This window comes from Lissotriton vulgaris, chromosome 11 (genome assembly GCF_964263255.1).
Source record: "Lissotriton vulgaris chromosome 11, aLisVul1.2, whole genome shotgun sequence".
Lineage (NCBI taxonomy): Eukaryota > Metazoa > Chordata > Amphibia > Caudata > Salamandridae > Lissotriton > Lissotriton vulgaris.
Genome location: NC_141699.1, coordinates 482,532,183 through 482,548,511, shown reverse-complemented (window position 1 = coordinate 482,548,511; position 16,329 = coordinate 482,532,183). Strand labels below are relative to the sequence as shown.

General features: G+C 43.8%; 21 non-coding genes across 21 annotated transcripts; all 21 read left to right on the top strand.

The window, feature by feature from the left end:
• Window positions 1–305: 305 nt before the first annotated feature.
• TRNAS-UGA (transfer RNA serine (anticodon UGA)) lies at window positions 306–387 on the top strand. The gene has a single exon. It is a non-coding gene; the product is annotated as a tRNA-Ser (tRNA).
• A 542-nt stretch (window positions 388–929) lies between these two features.
• On the top strand, window positions 930–1,011 carry TRNAS-UGA (transfer RNA serine (anticodon UGA)). The gene has a single exon. It is a non-coding gene; the product is annotated as a tRNA-Ser (tRNA).
• Window positions 1,012–1,554: 543 nt separating this feature from the next.
• Window positions 1,555–1,636, top strand: TRNAS-UGA (transfer RNA serine (anticodon UGA)). The gene has a single exon. It is a non-coding gene; the product is annotated as a tRNA-Ser (tRNA).
• A 542-nt stretch (window positions 1,637–2,178) lies between these two features.
• TRNAS-CGA (transfer RNA serine (anticodon CGA)) lies at window positions 2,179–2,260 on the top strand. The gene has a single exon. It is a non-coding gene; the product is annotated as a tRNA-Ser (tRNA).
• A 542-nt stretch (window positions 2,261–2,802) lies between these two features.
• TRNAS-UGA (transfer RNA serine (anticodon UGA)) lies at window positions 2,803–2,884 on the top strand. The gene has a single exon. It is a non-coding gene; the product is annotated as a tRNA-Ser (tRNA).
• Window positions 2,885–3,426: 542 nt separating this feature from the next.
• On the top strand, window positions 3,427–3,508 carry TRNAS-UGA (transfer RNA serine (anticodon UGA)). The gene has a single exon. It is a non-coding gene; the product is annotated as a tRNA-Ser (tRNA).
• Window positions 3,509–4,054: 546 nt separating this feature from the next.
• On the top strand, window positions 4,055–4,136 carry TRNAS-CGA (transfer RNA serine (anticodon CGA)). The gene has a single exon. It is a non-coding gene; the product is annotated as a tRNA-Ser (tRNA).
• A 541-nt stretch (window positions 4,137–4,677) lies between these two features.
• On the top strand, window positions 4,678–4,759 carry TRNAS-UGA (transfer RNA serine (anticodon UGA)). Its single transcript has one exon. It is a non-coding gene; the product is annotated as a tRNA-Ser (tRNA).
• A 1,141-nt stretch (window positions 4,760–5,900) lies between these two features.
• On the top strand, window positions 5,901–5,982 carry TRNAS-UGA (transfer RNA serine (anticodon UGA)). The gene has a single exon. It is a non-coding gene; the product is annotated as a tRNA-Ser (tRNA).
• Window positions 5,983–6,524: 542 nt separating this feature from the next.
• TRNAS-CGA (transfer RNA serine (anticodon CGA)) lies at window positions 6,525–6,606 on the top strand. The gene has a single exon. It is a non-coding gene; the product is annotated as a tRNA-Ser (tRNA).
• A 542-nt stretch (window positions 6,607–7,148) lies between these two features.
• On the top strand, window positions 7,149–7,230 carry TRNAS-UGA (transfer RNA serine (anticodon UGA)). Its single transcript has one exon. It is a non-coding gene; the product is annotated as a tRNA-Ser (tRNA).
• Window positions 7,231–8,397: 1,167 nt separating this feature from the next.
• On the top strand, window positions 8,398–8,479 carry TRNAS-CGA (transfer RNA serine (anticodon CGA)). Its single transcript has one exon. It is a non-coding gene; the product is annotated as a tRNA-Ser (tRNA).
• A 542-nt stretch (window positions 8,480–9,021) lies between these two features.
• Window positions 9,022–9,103, top strand: TRNAS-UGA (transfer RNA serine (anticodon UGA)). The gene has a single exon. It is a non-coding gene; the product is annotated as a tRNA-Ser (tRNA).
• A 542-nt stretch (window positions 9,104–9,645) lies between these two features.
• On the top strand, window positions 9,646–9,727 carry TRNAS-UGA (transfer RNA serine (anticodon UGA)). The gene has a single exon. It is a non-coding gene; the product is annotated as a tRNA-Ser (tRNA).
• A 543-nt stretch (window positions 9,728–10,270) lies between these two features.
• On the top strand, window positions 10,271–10,352 carry TRNAS-UGA (transfer RNA serine (anticodon UGA)). The gene has a single exon. It is a non-coding gene; the product is annotated as a tRNA-Ser (tRNA).
• A 1,150-nt stretch (window positions 10,353–11,502) lies between these two features.
• Window positions 11,503–11,584, top strand: TRNAS-CGA (transfer RNA serine (anticodon CGA)). Its single transcript has one exon. It is a non-coding gene; the product is annotated as a tRNA-Ser (tRNA).
• A 540-nt stretch (window positions 11,585–12,124) lies between these two features.
• TRNAS-CGA (transfer RNA serine (anticodon CGA)) lies at window positions 12,125–12,206 on the top strand. The gene has a single exon. It is a non-coding gene; the product is annotated as a tRNA-Ser (tRNA).
• A 542-nt stretch (window positions 12,207–12,748) lies between these two features.
• TRNAS-CGA (transfer RNA serine (anticodon CGA)) lies at window positions 12,749–12,830 on the top strand. The gene has a single exon. It is a non-coding gene; the product is annotated as a tRNA-Ser (tRNA).
• A 1,166-nt stretch (window positions 12,831–13,996) lies between these two features.
• On the top strand, window positions 13,997–14,078 carry TRNAS-UGA (transfer RNA serine (anticodon UGA)). Its single transcript has one exon. It is a non-coding gene; the product is annotated as a tRNA-Ser (tRNA).
• Window positions 14,079–14,619: 541 nt separating this feature from the next.
• On the top strand, window positions 14,620–14,701 carry TRNAS-UGA (transfer RNA serine (anticodon UGA)). Its single transcript has one exon. It is a non-coding gene; the product is annotated as a tRNA-Ser (tRNA).
• A 1,167-nt stretch (window positions 14,702–15,868) lies between these two features.
• Window positions 15,869–15,950, top strand: TRNAS-CGA (transfer RNA serine (anticodon CGA)). Its single transcript has one exon. It is a non-coding gene; the product is annotated as a tRNA-Ser (tRNA).
• Window positions 15,951–16,329: the final 379 nt, after the last annotated feature.

Below are 16,329 nucleotides of genomic sequence, written 5' to 3'. Positions count from 1 at the left end.
ATGTCTTGTTTAGGCTTTTGGACTCTTTCTTAGTACACTTAAGGGCCCGTTACCACCGCCGTAATATAGGGAAAAGTGGGTAGAAACATGCAGTGATTGATTACCACTCATCTGTGCCCTTTCACTCACTTTGAGTGATGCATGTTGCTATTTTTATTAATTGTATGAAAGCATGCAAAATAAGTGAGGACAACAGGGCACTGCTGGTATGTGCCCCGTCCTTCCGTTACTTTATTTTTTAGGTCTCTGCCTGACATGAGCAGAGCATGGCTCGTATACGACAACTGTGACATCATACTCATGCAGCTGCGATGGCCGAGTGGTTAAGGCGTTAGACTTGAAATCCAATGGGGTTTCCCCGCGTAGGTTCGAATCCTGCTTGCAGCGTCATGAGATTTTGCATGAACACCATTTGGTTTAGTTAAGTAAATGTTCACTTCTCGTTACGCAATCCTCATCAAGTCACAGAGTTAAATGGCAAAAACTCAAACTAGATGTAAACATTGAAACAATTTCCACACCTAGGAAGTGTTTTAGAGAGCAGGTGGCTCGGAAGGGTTTGTAGTCTGGACCTATCCTGCCTGATCTAGACAAGTTACGAAATGAGTACTTTTTTTATGATGCATGTCTTGTTTAGGCTTTTGGACTCTTTCTTAGTACACTTAAGGGCCCGTTGCCACCGCCGTAATATATGGAAACGAGGGTAGAAATGTGCAGTGATTGATTACCGCTCATCTGTGCCCTGTCACTCATTTTGAGTGATGCATATTGCTATTTTTATTAATTATATGAAAGTATGCGAAATAAGTGAGGACAACAGGGCACTGCTGGTATGTGCCCCGTCCTTCCGTTACTTTATTTTTTAGGTCTCGACCTCACATGAGTAGCGCATGGCTCGTATACGACAACAGTGACATCATACTCACGCAGCTGCGATGGCCGAGTGGTTTAGGCTTTGGACTTGAAATCCAATGGGGTTTCCCCGCGTAGGTTCGAATCCTGCTTGCAGCGGCATGAGTTTTTGCATGAACACCATTTGGTTTAGTTAAGTAAATGTTCACTTCTCATTACGCAATCCTCATCAAGTCACAGAGTTAAACTGCAGAAACTCAAACTAGATGTAAACATTGAGACAATTTCCACACCCAGGAAGTGTTTTAGAGAGCAGGTGGCCCGGAAGGGTTCGTAGTCTGGACCTGTCCTGCCTGATCTAGACAAGTCATGAAAAGAGTACTTTTTTTTATGAATTGTGTCTAGTTTAAGCTTTTGGACTCTTTCTGAGTACACTTAAGGGCCCGTTGCCACCGCCGTAATATAGGGAAACGAGGATAGAAATGTGCAGTGATTGATTACCACTCATCGGTGCCCTGTCTCTCACTTTGAGTTATGCGTATTGCTATTTTTATTAATTGTATGAAAGCATGCAAAATAAGTGAGGACAACAGGGCACTGCTGGTACGTGCCCTGTCCTTCTGTTACTTTATTTTTTATGTCTCGGCCTGACGTGAGTAGTGCATGGCTCGTATACGACAACTGTGACATCATACTCACGCAGCTGCGATGGCCGAGTGGTTAAGGCGTTGGACTTGAAATCCAATGGGGTTTCCCTGCGCAGGTTCGAATCCTGTTTGCAGCGTAGTGTGATTTTGCATGAACACCATTTGGTTTAGTTAAGTAAATGTTCACTTCTCGTTACGCAATCCTCATCAAGTCATAGAGTTAAATGGAAAAAACTCAAACTAGATGTAAACATTGAGACAATTTCCACACCCAGGAAGTGTTTTAGAGAGCTGGTGTCTCGGAAGGGTTTGTAGTCTGGACCTGTCCTGCCTGATCTAGACAAGTCATGAAAAGAGTACTTTTTTTATGATGCATTTCTTGTTTAGGCTTTTGGACTCTTTCTTAGTACTCTTAAGGGCCCGTTACCACCGCCGTAATATAGGGAAAAGTGGGTAGAAACATGCAGTGATTGATTACCACTCATCTGTGCCCTTTCACTCACTTTGAGTGATGCATGTTGCTATTTTTATTAATTGTATGAAAGCATGCAAAATAAGTGAGGACAACAGGGCACTGCTGGTACGTGCCCCGTCCTTCCGTTACTTTATTTTTTTGGTCTCCGCCTGACATGAGCAGAGCATGGCTCTTATATGACAACAGTGACGTCATACTCATGCAGCTTCGATGGCCGAGTGGTTAAGGCGTTGGACTCGAAATCCAATGGGGTTTCCCTGCGCAGGTTCGAATCCTGCTTGCAGCGTAGTGTGATTTTGCATGAACACCATTTGGTTTAGTTAAGTAAATGTTCACTTCTCATTACGCAATCCTCATCAAGTCACAGAGTTAAACTGCAAAAACTCAAACTAGATGTAAACATTGAGACAATTTCCACACCGAGGAAGTGTTTTAGAGAGCAGGTGGCTCGGAAGGGTTTGTAGTCCGGACCTATCCTGCCTGATCTAGACAAGTTACGAAATGAGTACTTTTTTTATGATGCATGTCTTGTTTAGGCTTTTGGACTCTTTCTTAGTACACTTAAGGGCCCGTTGCCACCGCCGTAATATATGGAAACGAGGGTAGAAATGTGCAGTAAATGATTACCGCTCATCTGTGCCCTGTCACTCATTTTGAGTGATGCATATTGCTATTTTTATTAATTGTATGAAAGTATGTGAAATAAGTGAGGACAACAGGGCACTGCTGGTATGTGCCCAGTCCTTCCGTTACTTTATTTTTTAGGTCTCGACCTGACATGAGTAGTGCATGGCTCGTATACGACAACTGTGACATCATACTCACGCAGCTGCGATGGCCGAGTTGTTAAGGCGTTGGACTTGAAATCCAATGGGGTTTCCCCGCGTAGGTTCGAATCCTGCTTGCAGCGTCATGAGATTTTGCATGAACACCATTTGGTTTAGTTAAGTAAATGTTCACTTCTCGTTACGCAATCCTCATCAAGTCACAGAGTTAAACGGCAAAAACTCAAACTAGATGTAAACATTGAGACAATTTCCACACCCAGGAAGTGTTTTAGAGAGCAGGTGGCTCGGAAGGGTTCGTAGTCTGGACCTGTCCTGCCTGATCTAGACAAGTCATGAAAAGAGTACTTTTTTTATGAAGCGTGTCTTGTTTAACCTTTTGGACTCTTTCTGAGTACACTTAAGGGTCCGTTGCCACCGACGTAATATAGGGAAACGAGGATAGAAATGTGCAGTGATTGATTACCGCTCATCTGTGCCCTGTCACTCACTTTGAGTGATGCGTATTGCTATTTTTATTAATTGTATGAAAGCATGCAAAATAAGTGAGGACGACAGGGCACTGCTGGTACGTGCCCGGTCCTTCTGTTACTTTATTATTTATGTCTCGGCCTGACGCGAGTAGTGCATGGCTCGTATACGACAACTGTGACATCATACTCACGCAGCTGCGATGGCCGAGTGGTTAAGGCGTGGGACTTGAAATCCAATGGGGTTTCCCCGCGTAGGTTCGAATCCTGCTTGCAGCGTCATGAGATTTTGCATGAACACCATTTGGTTTAGTTAAGTAAATGTTCACTTCTTGTTACGCAATCCTCATCAAGTCACAGAGTTAAACGGCAAAAACTCAAACTAGATGTAAACATTGAGACAATTTCCACACCCAGGAAGTGTTTTAGAGAGAAGGTGCCTCGGAAGGGTTCGTAGTCTGGACCTGTCCTGCATGATCTAGACAAGCCACGAAAAGAGTAATTATTTTTTTTATGAAGCGTGTCTTGTTTAGGCTTTTGGACTCTTTCTTAGTACACTTAAGGGCCCGTTACCACCGCTGTAATATAGGGAAAAGAGGGTAGAAATGCGCAGTGATTGATTACCGCTCATCTGTGCCCTGTCACTCACTTTGAGTGATGCTTGTTGCTATTTTTATTAATTGTATGAAAGCATTCAAAATAAGTGGGGGATACAGGGCACTGCTGGTACGTGCCCCGTCCTTCCGTTACTTTAATTTTTAGGTCTCGGCCTGACGTGAGCAGCGTATGGCTCGTATACGACAACAGTGACATCATACTCATGCAGCTGCGATGGCCGAGTGGTTAAGGCGTTGGACTCGAAATCCAATGGGGTTTCCCTGCGCAGGTTCGAATTCTGCTTGCAGCGTAGTGTGATTTTGCATGAACACCATTTGGTTTAGTTAAGTAAATGTTCACTTCTCGTTACACAATCCTCATCAAGTCACAGAGTTAAATAGAAAAAACTCAAACTAGATGTAAACATTGAAACGATTTCCACACCTAGGAAGTGTTTTAGAGAGCAGGTGGCTCGGAAGGGTTTGTAGTCTGGACCTCCTGCCTGATCTAGACAAGTTACGAAATGAGTAATTTTTTTTATGAAGCGTGTCTTGTTTAGGCTTTTGGACTCTTTCTGAGTACACTTAAGGGCCCGTTGCCACCGCCGTAATATATGAAAACAAGGGTAGAAATGTGCAGTGATTGATTACCGCTCATCTGTGCCCTGTCGCTCATTTTGAGTGATGCGTATTGCTATTTTTATTAATTGTATGAAAGTATGCGAAATAAGTGAGGACAACAGGGCACTGCTGGTATGTGCCCCGTCCTTCCGTTACTTTATTTTTTAGGTCTCGACCTGACATGAGTAGCGCATGGCTCGTATACGACAACAGTGACATCATATTCACGCAGCTGCGATGGCCGAGTGGTTAAGGCGTTGGACTTGAAATCCAATGGGGTTTCCCCGTGTAGGTTTGAATCCTGCTTGCAGCGGCATGAGATTTTGCATGAACACCATTTGGTTTAGTTAAGTAAATGTTCACTTCTGATTACGCAATCCTCATCAAGTCACAGAGTTAAACTGCAAAAACTCAAACTAGATGTAAACATTGAGACAATTTCCACACCCAGGAAGTGTTTTAGAGAGCAGGTGCCTCAGAAGGGTTCGTAGTCTGGACCTGTCCTGCATGATCTAGACAAGTCACGAAAAGAGTAATTATTTTTTTTAAGAAGCGTGTCTTGTTTAGGCTTTTGGACTCTTTCTGAGTATACTTAAGGGCCCGTTGCCACCGCCGTAATATATGGAAACAAGGGTAGAAATGTGCAGTGATTGATTACCGCTCATCTGTGCCCTGTCACTCATTTTGAGTGATGCATATTGCTATTTTTATTAATTGTATGAAAGTATGCGAAATAAGTGAGGACAATAGGGCACTGCTGGTATGTGCCCCGTCCTTCCGGTACTTTATTTTTTAGGTCTCGACCTGACATGAGTAGCGCATGGCTCGTACACGACAACAGTGACATCATACTGACGCAGCTGCGATGGCCGAGTGGTTAAGGTGTTGGACTTGAAATCCAATGGGGTTTCCCCGCGTATGTTCGAATCCTGCTTGCAGCGGCATGAGATTTTGCATGAACACCATTTGGTTAAGTTAAGTAAATGTTCACTTCTCATTACGCAATCCTCATCAAGTCACAGAGTTAAACTGCACAATTTCCACACCCAGGAAGTGTTTTAGAGAGCAGGTGGCTCGGAAGGGTTCGTAGTCTGGACTTGTCCTGCCTGATCTAGACAAGTCATGAAAAGAGTACTTTTTTTATGAAGCGTGTCTTGTTTAAGCTTTTGGACTCTTTCTGAGTACACTTAAGGGCCTGTTGCCACCGCCGTAATATAAGGAAACGAGGATAGAAATGTGTAGTGATTGATTACCGCTCATCGGTGCCCTGTCACTCACTTTGAGTGATGCGTATTGCTATTTTTATTAATTGTATGAAAGCATGCAAAATAAGTGAGGACAACAGGGCACTGCTGGTACGTGCCCCGTCCTTCTGTTACTTTATTTTTTATGTCTCGGCCTGACGTGAGTAGTGCATGGCTCGTATACGACAACTGTGACATCATACTCACGCAGCTGCGATGGCCGAGTGGTTAAGGCGTTGGACTTGAAATCCAATGGGGTTTCCCCGCGTAGGTTCGAATCCTGCTTGCAGCGGCATGAGATTTTGCATGAACACCATTTGGTTAAGTTAAGTAAATGTTCACTTCTCATTACGCAATCCTCATCAAGTCACAGAGTTAAATGGAAAAAACTCAAACTAGATGTAAACATTGAGACAATTTCCACACCCAGGAAGTGTTTTAGAGAGCAGGTGTCTCGGAAGGGTTCGTAGTCTGGACCTGTCCTGCCTGATCTAGACAAGTCATGAAAAGAGTACTTTTTTTATGATGCATGTCTTGTTTAGGCTTTTGGACTCTTTCTTAGTACACTTAAGGGGCCGTTACCACCGCCGTAATATAGGGAAAAGTGGGTAGAAACATGCAGTGATTGATTACCACTCATCTGTGCCCTTTCACTCACTTTGAGTGATGCATGTTGCTATTTTTATTAATTGTATGAAAGCATGCAAAATAAGTGAGGACAACAGGGCACTGCTGGTACGTGCCCCGTCCTTCCGTTACTTTATTTTTTTGGTCTCCGCCTGACATGAGCAGAGCATGGCTCTTATACGACAACAGTGACGTCATACTCATGCAGCTGCGATGGCCGAGTGGTTAAGGCGTTGGACTCGAAATCCAATGTGGTTTCCCTGCGCAGGTTCGAATCCTGCTTGCAGCGTAGTGTGATTTTGCATGAACACCATTTGGTTTAGTTGAGTAAATGTTCACTTCTCATTACGCAATCCTCATCAAGTCACAGAGTTAAACTGCAAAAAATCAAACTAGATGTAAACATTGAGACAATGTCCACACCCAGGAAGTGTTTTAGAGAGCAGGTGGCTCGGAAGGGTTTGTAGTTTGGACCTATCCTGCCTGATCTAGACAAGTTACGAAATGAGTACTTTTTTTATGATGCATGTCTTGTTTAGGCTTTAGGACTCTTTCTTAGTACACTTAAGGGCCCGTTGCCACCGCCGTAATATATGGAAACGAGGGTAGAAATGTGCAGTGATTGATTACCGCTCATCTGTGCCCTGTCACTCATTTTGAGTGATGCATATTGCTATTTTAATTAATTGTATGAAAGTATGCAAAATAAGTGAGGACAACAGGGCACTGCTGGTACGTGCCCAGTCCTTCCGTTACTTTATTTTTGAGGTCTCGACCTGACATGAGTAGCGCATGGCTCGTATACGACAACAGTGACATCATACTCACGCAGCTGCGATGGCCGAGTCGTTAAGGCGTTGGACTTGAAATCCAATGGGGTTTCCCCGCGTAGGTTCGAATCCTGCTTGCAGCGGCATGAGATTTTGCATGAACACCATTTGGGTTAGTTAAGTAAATGTTCACTTCTCATCACGCAATCCTCATCAAGTCACAGAGTTAAACTGCAAAAACTCAAACTAGATGTAAACATTGAGACAATTTCCACACCCAGGAAGTGTTTTAGAGAGCAGGTGGCTCGGAAGGGTTCGTAGTCTGGACCTGTCCTGCCTGATCTAGACAAGTCATGAAAAGAGTACTTTTTTTTATGAAGCGTGTCTTGTTTAAGCTTTTGGACTCTTTCTGAGTACACTTAAGGGCCCGTTGCCACCGCCGTAATATAGGGAAACGAGGATAGAAATGTGCAGTGATTGATTACCACTCATCGGTGCCCTGTCTCTCACTTTGAGTGATGCGTATTGCTATTTTTATTAATTGTATGAAAGCATGCAAAATAAGTGAGGACAACAGGGCACTGCTGGTACGTGCCCCGTCCTTCTGTTACTTTATTTTTGAGGTCTCGGCCTGACGTGAGTAGTGCATGGCTCGTATACGACAACAGTGACATCATACTCACGCAGCTGCGATGGCCGAGTGATTAAGGCGTTAGACTTGAAATCCAATGGGGTTTCCCCGCGTAGGTTCGAATCCTGCTTGCAGCGTCATGAGATTTTGCATGAACACCATTTGGTTTAGTTAAGTAAATGTTCACTTCTCGTTACGCAATCCTCATCAAGTCACAGAGTTAAACGGCAAAAACTCAAACTAGATGTAAACATTGAGAAAATTTCCACACCCAGGAAGTGTTTTAGAGAGCAGGTGGCTCGGAAGGGTTCGTAGTCTGGACCTGTCCTGCCTGATCTAGACAAGTCATGAAAAGAGTACTTTTTTTATGAAGCGTGTCTTGTTTAAGCTTTTGGACTCTTTCTGAGTACACTTAAGGGCCCGTTGCCACCGACGTAATATAGGGAAACGAGGATAGAAATGTGCAGTGATTGATTACCGCTCATCGGTGCTCTGTCACTCACTTTGAGTGATGCGTATTGCTATTTTTATTAATTGTATGAAAGCATGCAAAATAAGTGAGGACAACAGGGCACTGCTGGTACGTGCCCCGTCCTGCTGTTACTTTAATTTTTAGGTCTCGGCCTGACATGAGCAGCGTATGGCTCATATACGACAACAGTGACATCATACTCATGCAGCTGCGATGGCCGAGTGGTTAAGGCGTTGGACTCGAAATCCAATGGGCTTTCCCTGCGCAGGTTTGAATCCTGCTTGCAGCGTAGTGTGATTTTGCATGAACACCATTTGGTTTAGTTAAGTAAATGTTCACTTCTCGTTACGCAATCCTCATCAAGTCACAGAGTTAAATGGAAAAAACTCAAACTAGATGTAAACATTGAGACAATTTCCACACCCAGGAAGTGTTTTAGAGAGCTGGTGTCTCGGAAGGGTTTGTAGTCTGGACCTGTCCTGCCTGATCTAGACAAGTCATGAAAAGAGTACTTTTTTTATGATGCATGTCTTGTTTAGGCTTTTGGACTCTTTCTTAGTACACTTAAGGGCCCGTTACCACCGCCGTAATATAGGGAAAAGTGGGTAGAAACATGCAGTGATTGATTACCACTCATCTGTGCCCTTTCACTCACTTTGAGTGATGCATGTTGCTATTTTTATTAATTGTATGAAAGCATGCAAAATAAGTGAGGACAACAGGGCACTGCTGGTATGTGCCCCGTCCTTCCGTTACTTTATTTTTTAGGTCTCTGCCTGACATGAGCAGAGCATGGCTCGTATACGACAACTGTGACATCATACTCATGCAGCTGCGATGGCCGAGTGGTTAAGGCGTTAGACTTGAAATCCAATGGGGTTTCCCCGCGTAGGTTCGAATCCTGCTTGCAGCGTCATGAGATTTTGCATGAACACCATTTGGTTTAGTTAAGTAAATGTTCACTTCTCGTTACGCAATCCTCATCAAGTCACAGAGTTAAATGGCAAAAACTCAAACTAGATGTAAACATTGAAACAATTTCCACACCTAGGAAGTGTTTTAGAGAGCAGGTGGCTCGGAAGGGTTTGTAGTCTGGACCTATCCTGCCTGATCTAGACAAGTTACGAAATGAGTACTTTTTTTATGATGCATGTCTTGTTTAGGCTTTTGGACTCTTTCTTAGTACACTTAAGGGCCCGTTGCCACCGCCGTAATATATGGAAACGAGGGTAGAAATGTGCAGTGATTGATTACCGCTCATCTGTGCCCTGTCACTCATTTTGAGTGATGCATATTGCTATTTTTATTAATTATATGAAAGTATGCGAAATAAGTGAGGACAACAGGGCACTGCTGGTATGTGCCCCGTCCTTCCGTTACTTTATTTTTTAGGTCTCGACCTCACATGAGTAGCGCATGGCTCGTATACGACAACAGTGACATCATACTCACGCAGCTGCGATGGCCGAGTGGTTTAGGCTTTGGACTTGAAATCCAATGGGGTTTCCCCGCGTAGGTTCGAATCCTGCTTGCAGCGGCATGAGTTTTTGCATGAACACCATTTGGTTTAGTTAAGTAAATGTTCACTTCTCATTACGCAATCCTCATCAAGTCACAGAGTTAAACTGCAAAAACTCAAACTAGATGTAAACATTGAGACAATTTCCACACCCAGGAAGTGTTTTAGAGAGCAGGTGGCCCGGAAGGGTTCGTAGTCTGGACCTGTCCTGCCTGATCTAGACAAGTCATGAAAAGAGTACTTTTTTTTATGAATTGTGTCTTGTTTAAGCTTTTGGACTCTTTCTGAGTACACTTAAGGGCCCGTTGCCACCGCCGTAATATAGGGAAACGAGGATAGAAATGTGCAGTGATTGATTACCACTCATCGGTGCCCTGTCTCTCACTTTGAGTTATGCGTATTGCTATTTTTATTAATTGTATGAAAGCATGCAAAATAAGTGAGGACAACAGGGCACTGCTGGTACGTGCCCTGTCCTTCTGTTACTTTATTTTTTATGTCTCGGCCTGACGTGAGTAGTGCATGGCTCGTATACGACAACTGTGACATCATACTCACGCAGCTGCGATGGCCGAGTGGTTAAGGCGTTGGACTTGAAATCCAATGGGGTTTCCCTGCGCAGGTTCGAATCCTGTTTGCAGCGTAGTGTGATTTTGCATGAACACCATTTGGTTTAGTTAAGTAAATGTTCACTTCTCGTTACGCAATCCTCATCAAGTCACAGAGTTAAATGGAAAAATCTCAAACTAGATGTAAACATTGAGACAATTTCCACACCCAGGAAGTGTTTTAGAGAGCTGGTGTCTCGGAAGGGTTTGTAGTCTGGGCCTGTCCTGCCTGATCTAGACAAGTCATGAAAAGAGTACTTTTTTATGATGCATGTCTTGTTTAGGCTTTTGGACTCTTTCTTAGTACACTTAAGGGCCCGTTACCACCGCCGTAATATAGGGAAAGGTGGGTAGAAACATGCAGTGATTGATTACCACTCATCTGTGCCCTTTCACTCACTTTGAGTGATGCATGTTGCTATTTTTATTAATTGTATGAAAGCATGCAAAATAAGTGAGGACAACAGGGCACAGCTGGTACGTGCCCCGTCCTTCCGTTACTTTATTTTTTTGGTCTCCGCCTGACCTGAGCAGAGCATGGCTCGTATACGACAACAGTGACATCATACTCATGCAGCTGCGATGGCCGAGTGGTTAAGACGTTGGACTTGAAATCCAATCGGGTTTCCCCGCGTAGGTTCGAATCCTGCTTGCAGCGGCATGAGATTTTGCATGAAGTAAATGTTCACTTCTCATTACGCAATCCTCATCAAGTCACAGAGTTAAACGGCAAAAACTCAAACTAGATGTAAACATTGAGACAATTTCCACACCCAGGAAGTGTTTTAGAGAGCAGGTGCCTCGGAAGGGTTCGTAGTCTGGACCTGTCCTGCATGATCTAGACAAGTCACGAAAAGAGTAATTATTTTTTTTATGAAGCGTGTCTTGTTTAGGCTTTTGGACTCTTTCTTAGTACACTTAAGGGCCCGTTACCACCGCCGTAATATAGGGAAAAGAGGGTAGAAATGCGCAGTGATTGATTACCGCTCATCTGTGCCCTGTCACTCACTTTGAGTGATGCTTGTTGCTATTTTTATTAATTGTATGAAAGCATTCAAAATAAGTGGGGGATACAGGGCACTGCTGGTACGTGCCCCGTCCTGCTGTTACTTTAATTTTTAGGTCTCGGACTGACGTGAGCAGCGTATGGCTCGTATACGACAACAGTGAGATCATACTCATGCAGCTGCGATGGCCGAGTGGTTAAGGCGTTGGACTCGAAATCCAATGGGGTTTCCCTGCGCATGTTCGAATCCTGCTTGCAGCGTAGTGTGATTTTGCATGAACACTATTTGGTTTAGTTAAGTAAATGTTCACTTCTCGTTACGCAATCCTCATCAAGTCACAGAGTTAAATGGAAAAAACTCAAACTAGATGTAAACATTTAGACAATTTCCACACCCAGGAAGTGTTTTAGAGAGCTGGTGTCTCGGAAGCGTTTGTAGTCTGGGCCTGTCCTGCCTGATCTAGACAAGTCATGAAAAGAGTACTTTTTTATGATGCATGTCTTGTTTATCCTTTTGGACTCTTTCTTAGTACACTTAATGGCCCGTTACCACCGCCGTAATATAGGGAAAAGTGGGTAGAAACATGCAGTGATTGATTACCACTCATCTGTGCCCTTTCACTCACTTTGAGTGATGAATGTTGCTATTTTTATTAATTGTATGAAAGCATTCAAAATAAGTGGGGGATACAGGGCACTGCTGGTACGTGCCCCGTCCTGCCGTTACTTTAATTTTTAGGTCTCGGACTGACGTGAGCAGCGTATGGTCGTATACGACAACAGTGACAACATACTCATGCAGCTGCGATGGCCGAGTGGTTAAGGCGTTGGACTCGAAATCCAATGGGGTTTCCCTGCGCAGGTTCGATTCCTGCTTGCAGTGTAGTGTGATTTTGCATGAACACCATTTAGTTTAGTTAAGTAAATGTTCACTTCTCGTTACGCAATCCTCATCAAGTCACAGAGTTAAATGGAAAAAACTCAAACTAGATGTAAACATTGAGACAATTTCCACACCCAGGAAGTGTTTTAGAGAGCTGGTGGCTCGGAAGGGTTTGTAGTCTGGACCTGTCCTGCCTGATCTAGACAAGTCATGAAAAGAGTACTTTTTTTATGATGCATGACTTGTTTAGGCTTTTGGACTCTTTCTTAGTACACTTAAGGGCCCGTTACCACCGCCGTAATATAGGGAAAAGTGGGTAGAAACATGCAGTGATTGATTACCACTCATCTGTGCCCTTTCACTCACTTTGAGTGATGCATGTTGCTATTTTTATTAATTGTATGAAAGCATGCAAAATAAGTGAGGACAACAGGGCACTGCTGGTACGTGCCCCGTCCTTCCGTTACTTTATTTTTTTGGTCTCCGCCTGACATGAGCAGAGCATGGCTCGTATACGACAACAGTGACATCATACTCATGCAGCTGCGATGGCCGAGGGGTTAAGGCGTTGGACTCGAAATCCAATGGGATTTCCCTGCGCAGGTTCGAATCCTGCTTGCTATGTAGTGTGATTTTGCATGAACACCATTTGGTTTAGTTAAGGAAATGTTCACTTCTCGTTACGCAATCCTCATCAAGTCACAGAATTAAATGGCAAAAACTCAAACTAGATGTAAACATTGAAACAATTTCCACACCTAGGAAGTGTTTTAGAGAGCAGGTGGCTCGGAAGGGTTTGTAGTCTGGACCTATCCTGCCTGATCTAGACAAGTTACGAAATGAGTAATTTTTTTAATGAAGTGTGTCTTGTTTAGGCTTTTGGACTCTTTCTGAGTACACTTAAGGGCCCGTTGCCACCGCCGTAATATATGGAAACGAGGGTAGAAATGTGCAGTGATTGATTACCGCTCATCTGTGCCCTGTCACTCATTTTGAGTGATGCATATTGCTATTTTTATTAATTGTATGAAAGTATGCGAAATGTGAGGACAACAGGGCACTGCTGGTATGTGCCCCGTCCTTCCGTTACTTTATTTTTTAGGTCTCGACCTGACATGAGTAGCGCATGGCTCGTATACGACAACAGTGACATCATACTCACGCAGCTGCGATGGCCGAGTGGTTAAGGCGTTGGACTTGAAATCCAATGAGGTTTCCCCGCGTAGGTTTGAATCCTGCTTGCAGCGGCATGAGATTTTGCATGAACACCATTTGGTTTAGTTAAGTAAATGTTCACTTCTCATTACGCAATCCTCATCAAGTCACAGAGTTAAACTGCAAAAACTCAAACTAGATGTAAACATTGAGACAATTTCCACACCCAGGAAGTGTTTTAGAGAGCAGGTGGCTCGGAAGGGTTCGTAGTCTGGACCTGTCCTGCCTGATCTAGACAAGTCATGAAAAGAGTACTTTTTTTTATGAAGCGTGTCTTGTTTAAGCTTTTGGACTCTTTCTGAGTACACTTAAGGGCCCGTTGCCACCGCCGTAATATAGGGAAACGAGGATAGAAATGTGCAGTGATTGATTACCACTCATCGGTGCCCTGTCTCTCACTTTGAGTGATGCGTATTGCTATTTTTATTAATTGTATGAAAGCATGCAAAATAAGTGAGGACAACAGGGCACTGCTGGTACGTGCCCCGTCCTTCTGTTACTTTATTTTTGAGGTCTCGGCCTGACGTGAGTAGTGCATGGCTCGTATACGACAACAGTGACATCATACTCACGCAGCTGCGATGGCCGAGTGGTTAAGGCGTTAGACTTGAAATCCAATGGGGTTTCCCCGCGTAGGTTCGAATCCTGCTTGCAGCATCGTGAGATTTTGCATGAACACCATTTGGTTTAGTTAAGTAAATGTTCACTTCTCGTTACGCAATCCTCATCAAGTCACAGAGTTAAACGGCAAAAACTCAAACTAGATGTAAACATTGAGACAATGTCCACACCCAGGAAGTGTTTTAGAGAGCAGGTGGCTCGGAAGGGTTTGTAGTTTGGACCTATCCTGCCTGATCTAGACAAGTTACGAAATGAGTACTTTTTTATGATGCATGTCTTGTTTAGGCTTTAGGACTCTTTCTTAGTACACTTAAGGGCCCGTTGCCACCGCCGTAATATATGGAAACGAGGGTAGAAATGTGCAGTGATTGATTACCGCTCATCTGTGCCCTGTCACTCATTTTGAGTGATGCATATTGCTATTTTAATTAATTGTATGAAAGTATGCAAAATAAGTGAGGACAACAGGGCACTGCTGGTACGTGCCCAGTCCTTCCGTTACTTTATTTTTGAGGTCTCGACCTGACATGAGTAGCGCATGGCTCGTATACGACAACAGTGACATCATACTCACGCAGCTGCGATGGCCGAGTCGTTAAGGCGTTGGACTTGAAATCCAATGGGGTTTCCCCGCGTAGGTTCGAATCCTGCTTGCAGCGGCAAGAGATTTTGCATGAACACCATTTGGGTTAGTTAAGTAAATGTTCACTTCTCATTACGCAATCCTCATCAAGTCACAGAGTTAAACTGCAAAAACTCAAACTAGATGTAAACATTGAGACAATTTCCACACCCAGGAAGTGTTTTAGAGAGCCGGTGGCTCGGAAGGGTTCGTAGTCTGGACCTGTCCTGCCTGATCTAGACAAGTCATGAAAAGAGTACTTTTTTTTATGAAGCGTGTCTTGTTTAAGCTTTTGGACTCTTTCTGAGTACACTTAAGGGCCCGTTGCCACCGCCGTAATATAGGGAAACGAGGATAGAAATGTGCAGTGATTGATTACCACTCATCGGTGCCCTGTCTCTCACTTTGAGTGATGCGTATTGCTATTTTTATTAATTGTATGAAAGCATGCAAAATAAGTGAGGACAACAGGGCACTGCTGGTACGTGCCCAGTCCTTCTGTTACTTTATTTTTGAGGTCTCGGCCTGACGTGAGTAGTGCATGGCTCGTATACGACAACAGTGACATCATACTCACGCAGCTGCGATGGCCGAGTGGTTAAGGCGTTAGACTTGAAACCCAAAGGGGTTTCCCCGCGTAGGTTCGAATCCTGCTTGCAGCGTCATGAGATTTTGCATGAACACCATTTGGTTTAGTTAAGTAAATGTTCACTTCTCGTTACGCAATCCTCATCAAGTCACAGAGTTAAACGGCAAAAACTCAAACTAGATGTAAACATTGAGAAAATTTCCACACCCAGGAAGTGTTTTAGAGAGCAGGTGGCTCGGAAGGGTTCGTAGTCTGGACCTGTCCTGCCTGATCTAGACAAGTCATGAAAAGAGTACTTTTTTTATGAAGCGTGTCTTGTTTAAGCTTTTGGACTCTTTCTGAGTACACTTAAGGGCCCGTTGCCACCGACGTAATATAGGGAAACGAGGATAGAAATGTGCAGTGATTGATTACCGCTCATCGGTGCCCTGTCACTCACTTTGAGTGATGCGTATTGCTATTTTTATTAATTGTATGAAAGCATGCAAAATAAGTGAGGACAACAGGGCACTGCTGGTACGTGCCCCGTCCTGCTGTTACTTTAATTTTTAGGTCTCGGACTGACGTGAGCAGCGTATGGCTCGTATACGACAACAGTGAGATCATACTCATGCAGCTGCGATGGCCGAGTGGTTAAGGCGTTGGACTCGAAATCCAATGGGGTTTCCCTGCGCATGTTCGAATCCTGCTTGCAGCGTAGTGTGATTTTGCATGAACACCATTTGGTTTAGTTAAGTAAATGTTCAGTTCTCGTTACGCAATCCTCATCAAGTCACAGAGTTAAATGGAAAAAACTCAAACTAGATGTAAACATTTAGACAATTTCCACACCCAGGAAGTGTTTTAGAGAGCTGGTGTCTCGGAAGCGTTTGTAGTCTGGGCCTGTCCTGCCTGATCTAGACAAGTCATGAAAAGAGTACTTTTTTTATGATGCATGTCTTGTTTAGGCTTTTGGACTCTTTCTTAGTACACTTAAAGGCCCGTTACCACCGCCGTAATATAGGGAAAAGTGGGTAGAAACATGCAGTGATTGATTACCACTCATCTGTGCCCTTTCACTCACTTTGAGTGATGAA